Source organism: Harpegnathos saltator, unplaced genomic scaffold, assembly GCF_003227715.2.
Source record: "Harpegnathos saltator strain DR-91 unplaced genomic scaffold, Hsal_v8.6 scaffold74, whole genome shotgun sequence".
Taxonomy (NCBI): domain Eukaryota; kingdom Metazoa; phylum Arthropoda; class Insecta; order Hymenoptera; family Formicidae; genus Harpegnathos; species Harpegnathos saltator.
In genome coordinates this window covers 1,021,284-1,029,780 of record NW_020230582.1, presented here as the reverse complement: position 1 = coordinate 1,029,780, position 8,497 = coordinate 1,021,284, and positions in this window count along the sequence as shown.

Genomic DNA, 8,497 nt, shown 5'->3' with positions numbered 1-8,497 from the left:
TTCAGGTTTTTTTGATCAATGAAAAGTGGAAAATTTCAAGAGAAATACAAAAAATGGTTTATTGAAAGTATCGCCCCTCGCTAGCTACACATATTTACCATCTCTCTGGCAATACCTGAATACCGCGATGATAAAACGACGCGTCTTTGGACCGAAACCATTGATCCAACCAATTTTGCACTTCTTCGAAATTGGCCAAGTGTTACCCAGCCAAGCCATGCGCCATCGACCGGAACAAATGATAATCGGAAGGGGCCAGGTCTGGCGAATACGGCGAGTGCGGTAACAGTTTCTATTTCAACATTTTGATGGTGTCCTGGACGAAGGCAGTGCGATGGCACGAAGCGTTGTCGTGCTGTAATATCACTCGTTCGTGTCTCGTGTTCCATTCTGGCCGTTTTTCGAGCAATGCATGGTTCAGATTGAGTTGTTGTCGGTAGCGATGCCCATTGACAGTTTCGCCCGCTTCCCCCCCGTGGGCGCCACCTTGACGTGGTGGGGGGGCTTGCGTGCCTTGATGAGGTACAGAGCTATGCCGGCGGGGTTTTCGACCCCTGGTAGGTTCTACCATGCCGGAGAGATCTGTACTGAGAGGCCGGACAAAGAGCGTCCTTATTCACTCTCGGAGGGGCAGCTGCCTCCGAGTTTCATATAGGGACCGGAGGACCGTACTTGTACGATCCAAAGGACCCTACAGCGCGGGCAGAACGGGCTCGTGAGCCGGGTGAAGGCAACCGTTCTAGGGGAAAGAAAATCCTGATTGCAAACCCGTACTTGTCAGGACGTATAACCTGACACGATTGCGAGGGGCCAGGATGCTTCGGCATTCTGGTACAAGGGGCTCAGGCATCCCCGGCAGACTCTAGCCTATCACACCGTAACCCTAAGTCACGTCTCTGGGGCCGGGGGTCTTGCTTTAATCAGCCGGACCGCGAGGCGGGTCCTCTATAAAACACCACGTAATCCTACGGTTGAGGCATGCCACGCTTATGGGATGAATGGCAGGTGCGTGACCTGTCGCTAGTGGTTCCTCACCCTGGGCACCTGGCGAACCCAGGGGACATGCTAGCCTTACCCCGGATAATGCGGGGGCTCTACCCGGGGTCGACGCCCACTTCCCGCCGTTCTCGTGGGATCAAAAATGGACTCAATGATTAATAAAAACACAAACTCCGAGCTCTCGGGCTCAGAGCCTTCAGGCTCAACGGTCCTAAAGGATGGGCCCGTCCATGGATCGACCACCCGTTTCGGGTGATTTTTTGACAGGGAAGGGGGTTGAAGAGGTGGCTCGAATCCAGCAGGCAGGTGCCTCCTTCCCTCCCCCCGGGGAGGTTGAGCATGCGGACTCCAGGGGGCTAGCCCCTGGAGGGTCGCCAAATCTTGAGGACTGACCACCGTCCTCCAATAAGTACCTCCCTGACCACGGGGATGGCACGGTGAGCCCGCCGGTCAAGCTAACGCGGGCGGCCACCCAACGAGGGAGGGGAATGTCCCAGGTGTCCAGGGTTAAAACCCCGTCACCTGGGACCAGTAAACCAGGTCCTCTCTGCTCCAAGCAGAGTCAGGGGACAAAAGAGGGGACCGCTGGGACAGCGGGGATATCGGGACGGATCGCTGGCCCGGTTGTCCGCTCGGATGTCCGGCTCTCACAGGGCGTTAGGGTACTGATCCAGCGCTCTGCAAAGACCACACTGGAACCAGAAGCTGGGCCGATAGCACTGGCAGGGATATTGGGAGAAAGAGGACGCGGGCCAACACCACCAGCGGCAGCTCCTCCGGAGAGACTCCCGCCCTGGAACCCGCGAGAAGGGGGCCGGAAGGGTGTCCACCACCGGCGGGATAAAAAAGAAAAAGGAAGCAGAGATGGAGAAGAAGAGGGAGGAAGAAAATAAGAGGTTGGAGGAGGATATACGGATACTCCTCGACACGGGCATGCTTAGGTCCCTGGAAGATAAGCGCCCGGTCGAGGAGGTCTACAGGGACAACGCCACCATCAACCTTTTAAGGGAGGCTGGAGTGGCCGAACTGGCCTCGGAAGTGGGCCGAGCGCTGGGTGCGGTTCGGCTAGTCTCACGGAGGTCCCGAACATTGAAAGGGACCTTCGTGGGACTGCTGAACCGCGCAGTGGCCACTTCCGAGGCCGTTATGGCCACCCTGTTGGCTAGGACGGCGGAGCGCAACAGTAGGGGGGAGGAAACCTCGGAGATGAGGAAAGAGGCGGAGGAGCTCCGGGCTGAGCTCCGGAAACTAAGGGTAGAGAATAGGAGGCTGGGAGAGGAATTGGAGGCCATAAAGGCCTCCACCTCCTCGGTCCCTGTTCTGCCTCCCTCTTTGCTACTTAGGGGGAGGAAACTCTCCTACGCGGAGGCAGCAGGGGGATCAACGACTACAACCACGTCGACGGAGGAGGAAGAAGAAAAGGGCAAGAGGGAAGACAGGAGGAGGAAGAAGAAGAAGAGGAGGAGGGTAACCAACCCTCCCTCCCCCTCCTCCTTTGAGAGGGAAGGAAGTGGAGGTGGGGGTGCTCGTAGACATACCGTCCTACGACGATAACCCCGGAGCACCCACCACCTCCAACATGGAGGACGGACAAGGCAGAAGAGGAGCTGGACGCCGCCATGGCCGCCTCGGCCCATGCCTGTAACCACGAGGAGGAGCTCCGCCGCATAAGGGCGGAGCTTGACTCTTTAATGGCGGCGAGTGGAAGGGGCCGGGCGGCTGTGGCGGTGGCAATACCAGGAACCACCAAGGAGCCGGCGGTAGCAGACCAGGAAGGGAGAAAGGAGGGACAGAAGACCTTGGGGAGGAAAGACCTGACTCCCAAAACACCCGTGGCGTCAAAGGAAGCTGGAAAAAAGGAGAAAGGCAAGGGAAGGAAAGAAAGGAGAAAGGAGCAGAAGAGGAGGAGGAAGGAGAGGGCTAGGCGGATGAAGGAGGAAGAGAGAAGAGCCCAACGGGAAGGAAAAGGGACGCCGGCCAAAATTCTCTTGGAGGTGATGAGGAGCCAAAACCCCAGAACCCAGGAGGAAGGGGAAGAAGGGAAATTATGGTCCCAGGTGGTGGGGCGGAGGGAAAAGCAGAGGAGAGGGGAAGAGGAGAAGAAGAAGACGAACCCCTCTGCTGCCCCTATCGCCCCAAAACAAAAGGGACCCGGGAGGGGAACATCAGCGACCGGACAGGGAAAACCTAAACCCGCCTCGCTCAGCGGCCGTCACCGTAACGTGTCCCGAAGAAAAGTATCATGAATTCATGATAGAGGCCAGGCGCCGTATCAGGCCGGCGGATCTGGGGATCAAGTCGTCCCTGAGGATCCGCCGGGCCCTGAACGGGGCAATGTTAATTGAGGTGCCTGGCCTCAATGTCGGGGCGTCCGCCGACCGGCTTGCGGAGGAGCTCCGCAAGCTGGCGGCGGAAAAAGGCCCCGGTTATCGCGTCCAGCCCGGCTAAGTTCGCAGCTTTGCGAATCGCCGGGCTGGACGCGATGACTGGGGCCGAAGAGGTGGCGGCCGCGGTGGCCCTCGCTGGGGGATGCACGCCCGAGGAGGTTTCCTCGGACGTGATGAGCGTCTCCCAGCGGGGGATTGGAGCTATGGTGGTGCGGTGTCCGCTGGCGGCGGCCGCTAAGGTCGCCGCCGCGGAGCGGGTACCAGTCGGAAGGACCCGCGCCGGGGTGACGGCGCTGCCCGCTCGCGCAACATTGTGCTTCCGCTGCTTGGAGCGGGGGCACGTGCGCGAGCGGTGCACAAGCGCCGTCGACCGCAGCGGAATGTGCTACCGCTGCGGTAACCCTGGCCACCGCGCCAAGGGATGCCAGGAGGCGGTGAGGTGCCCGGTATGCGCTGAAGCGGGCTCCTGCCAGGTCCTCCTGCCTGCAAACCCCCTCCCGGGAGGAAAAGGGGGGGAAGGAAAAAAGAGGGAGAGAGGCAAAGGGGGGGGGACTACTGGCGGGGGGGGCCCGAACCACCACAGCCAGGGGAGGACCGGACCCCATCAAGCCTGAGGAGAGGAGGAGAAGGGCCTCCCCCCCCGAAGGAAGAAGGAACTGCAGTAGTTCCGACCGCCTCACAGGCAAAAACCCAGGAGGGAAAGGGGGTTCTAACAGGCAACCTCATTGATTTCGACTGGGAACCGGAGACCACCCAGGAGCCGACACCTCTGCCCAGAAGGAAAAGGAGAGGGGAAGAGGAGGAGGCCCATAGGGATGAAGACGACCCGAAGGTAAGGAGGGTGGAGCCCTTGGGCACACTCCCAGCAACAGTAGAGAAAGGGGAGTCGGTGGGAGCGCTGCCCCTGATTCCCCCTCAGGATGGTCTCCCCTCGTACCCTCCAGAGGAGGAAACCACGCAGGTAGGGAGCTCCCATATCTCTGCAGAGACACCCGCGATGGAGGCCACCACGGCCGAAACCCCCTCCAGGGAGACCCAGACGGCCGTCGGAAACCTCCCAAGAGGAGGGGGTTGAAGTAGGCAGCCCGGAGGAGGCGTGAAAGGCCTAGCCTTCACATTATTCCAGGCCCTACAGGCCAACTTCGGCCGCGGCGCCCGGGCTCAGGATCTCTGCATGCAGAGAATGGCTGAGCTGGGCGCCGGGCTGGGGGTGGTCGCCGAGCCGTACTGGGTGCCGGTACCAGGTCCGAACTGGTTCGGCAGCCCGGACGGCTCAGTGGCCATGGTGGCGAACCCTGCGGCGGGGACCCCTCCCTGTACTTTTAGGGAGAACGGGTCCTCGTACGTGGCGGTCGATTGGGGGCCCATCACTGTGGTGGGGGTGTATCTCCCTACCGCAGGAATAAGGCCGGTCGCGGGGAGCTCGTCCCAGTGAAGAGGGTCCTCGATAGGATCGGGGAATTAGTACGTAGGTGCCATCCCCGACCTGTCGTGATTGCCGGGGACTTCAACGCCCACTCGGAAGGGTGGGGTTGCAGTCCTCGGCAAAGGGACCCTCGGGGCGAGTCCGTGATCGGCTGGGCAGCGGGGCTGGGCCTCCTGTTAATGAACAGGGGCTCAACCAGCACCTGTGTGCGGCCGAGGGGGAGTTCGGTCATAGATTTGACCTGGGCCATCCCCTCGGCCGCCGGGATGTTCCACGAAAGGAGGGTGGAGGCGGAGGGCGAATCGCTGTCTGATCATAGACATATAGCGTGGGCCCTGCGCCTCCCCAAACCCGCACAGGTGCTGGCCCGCTGCCCAGGGGAGGGGAACTTCCCCTCCCCAAAAGATGGGCTCTTAATCGACTAGATTCGGATAGGTTTCGGGCGGCCGTCCTTGCGGCCACCTGGCACCTAGACGTGGGGCCAGGTGAGTGGGACCCCAGCCCGCGGATGGGGCTGGGGAAATAGTGGGCATTGTGGCGTCGGCATGCGACGTCGCGATGCCCCAATCCCACCCCGCCGGCGCCGGGCCATGTACTGGTGGACGGAGGAGCTGGAGGCCCTCCGAGACTCCTTCGTCCACGCCAGACGTATGTACTATCGAGCCCGGCGACGAGGCGGGGACGCCGCAAGGACAAAAGAGGGCTACCTGAGAGCCAGGAAAGCCCTCAAGGCCGCCATCGTCGAGGCCAAGCGAGCGGCCTGGGAGCAGATGGTGAGCTCCCTGGACGACGATCCGTGGGGGCGCCCATACAAAAGGGTCATGGGGAAGATCCGCCATGGGTGCCCCACCAACGGAGACGTTAGACCGCCAGGCCCTCGAGGGGTTCCTGGATGCCCTCTTTCCGAGGGCAGAAGGGGCCCCCCATGATGCCCCCGTTGGGGGAGGGTGATTGGGACGAGAATCTGGCGGTGAGTCCAGTGGAGCTCACTGCGGCCAGGAAAAGGCTCGGGGCCAAGGGGAAAGCCCCTGGCCCCGACGGCATTCCTGGCCAGCCTGGACCCTCGCCCTCGGCGAGGGAAACCTGTTCGAAGCACACGCAGGGTTTTCAGCGGGTGTCTGAAGGAGGGGTATTCCCCCCAGAGTGGAGAAGGGCCAGACTGGTCCTCCTCCCCAAAGAAGGCAAAGCACCCGGGAGTGCGTCGGCCTACAGGCCGATATGCCTGCTGGACGAGGCGGGCAAGATGTTGGAGCGCATCGTTGCCGACCGCCTCGTCCAGCACCTGTCCTCGAAGGGGCCGGACCTCCACAACCGCCAGTACGGGTTCAGGTCCGGAAGGTCAACACTGGATGCTATCCAGTGCTTCCGGAACCTGGCCCGGGCGGTCGTGGAGGAGGGCGGGGTGTTGTTGGCAGTGTCGTTAGATATAATGAACGCCTTCAACACCCTGCCCTGACCAGAGATTGGACGGACCCTCGAACACCACGGGGTGCCCGTCTATCTCCGGCGAATCCTATCGGCCTATTTCGGGGGCAGGGACCTCGCCTTCCCGGTGGAGGGCGGGGTCCAAGGCCGGCGCGTTATGGAGCGCGGTGTTCCGCAGGAGTCGGTTCTCAGCCCCATGCTATGGAATATCGCGTTCGACCGGGTGCTGCGCACTCCGCTTCGCCTCGGTTGCCACGTCGTCTGCTACGCAGACGACACGTTAGTGGTAGCCGGGGGGGAGAGCTGGGGGGAAGCCCGCCTCCGCGCAGAGATGGCATTGGTATCAGTGATGAGTACCATTAGAGACCTGGGTCTCAAGGTGGCGCCCAATAAGACCCAGGTCGTGTATTTTCACGGCAGGGGTCGAAGGGCGCCGCTGGGGACCCAGGTGCTCGTAGATGGAGTTCACATCCGCGTCGGGCCGACGATGCGATATCTCGGCCTGACGCTAGACAGCCGGTGGAGCTTCGGACCCCACTTTGGGGAACTGGCCCCCAGGGTACACAAGGCAGGACTGGCGGTGGCCAGCCTGACGCGCAACCAAGAGGGCCCAAGATGGAGAGCTCGCCGCCTGTACGTCGCGGCGGTGCTCTCGATTGCCCTGTACGGGGCGCCCATATGGGCGCCACAGCTAGGGGCTTGCCGCGGCAGCAAGCGCGCACTGCGGCAGGCCCTGCGGCCCGTGCTAATCAGGGCGATTCGGGGGTACCGGGCCGTGTCGTACATGGCGACGACCACCCTGGCCGGCGTCCCCCCTGTGGAGCTCCTCGCAGAGGAGCGTCACCTCCTATATTGGAGAGTGAAGGAGCTCCGCAAGGAGGGAACAGTGTCGGTCAGGGCCCTGAGGGGTCTGAGGCTCCAGGCCGAGGCCTGGACCCGGGAGAGATGGGCGGACCTATTGTCCGACCCCCGGGGTCCCGGGCCAGCGACGGCCGCGGCTGTCCGCCCCTGCCTGTCCGAGTTGACAGGCAGGAGGGGACGTGGACTATCCTTCCGTCTGACGCAGGTGCTGACCGGGCACGGCAGGTGCTTCGGTCGGTACCTGCGCCGGATAAGGAAGGAGCTCACCACTCGATGCCACCACTGCCCCGCGGCGGAGGACACGGCGCACCACACCCTGGTCGCGTGCCCAGCATGGGCCGGGGAGCGCCGTGTCCTCTGCGGGGCGGTGGGATACCGAGAGGGGGAGCTCTCGCTCCCGCACATGGTCAAAGCCATGTGCGGGAGCGAGGAGGAGGCGTGGACAGCGGCGGTCTCCTTCTGTGAGAAGTAATGTCCCAGAAGGAGACCGCCGAGTGGGGGCGAAGACTATACCGGGGCTGCGGGGAGCAGCTCCCGGACGGACAACGCCCCCAGGGGACGAGGGACGCGACAGCGGGCCCGGGCAGCGCCGCCGAGGGGGGCTCACAGACCCGCGAGGGTCGGGAGTCCCGCCGGGCCGGTCGCGGAGTACGGCGGACGCCCCAGGGACGGACGGGGGGGGCGGGGGGCGGCGTCACAACGCAGGGGGGGGGAGGGGGGGCTCTCCGGGACAGAGGAGGGTACCTGGGGACCGCGTGACCCGGACAGGGCGCGGTACACAGGTGGCGAGGCTCCCGGAAGGGAGCCTGGGCCGGGGGATTGGGGAGGGAATACGGGAGTAGTTCCCCCGACTCCCCTCCTCACGGTCCGACAGGTAGACATCCCGCAGGGGTTTTAGTCGGTAAGAGTCGACATAACCCCTCCCCCCCAAGGGGAGGGGGTATCCATGATGGATTTCCCCTGCGTGACCAAAAAAAAAAAAAGTTTCGCCCGCTTATTCAGTAGCTCATAGTACACGATTCCTTTCTTGTATCACCAAACGCAGAGTATTGTCTTCTTTCCGAAGCGATTTGGCCGTGCCGTCGATGTTGATGCTTCGTAAGGTGAAAGCCACGATTTTTTGCGTTTGGGATTCTCGAAATACATTCATTTTCCATCGCCGGTAACAATTCGATGAAGGAAACTCTTTCTGTCATGCCGCAAAAGCAAAATTTCGGAAGTGGCTCTTCGATTTTCCATCTGTCTCTGAGTCAACTCATGCGGCATCCATTTTCCTTCCTTTTGAATTTTTCCCATGGCATGTAAACGTTTGCAAATACCTTGGCGAGTCATGTTTAATGCCTCCGCAAGTTGACCTTGTGTTTGCGTATCATCTTCATCCAATAACGCTTGTAGATCG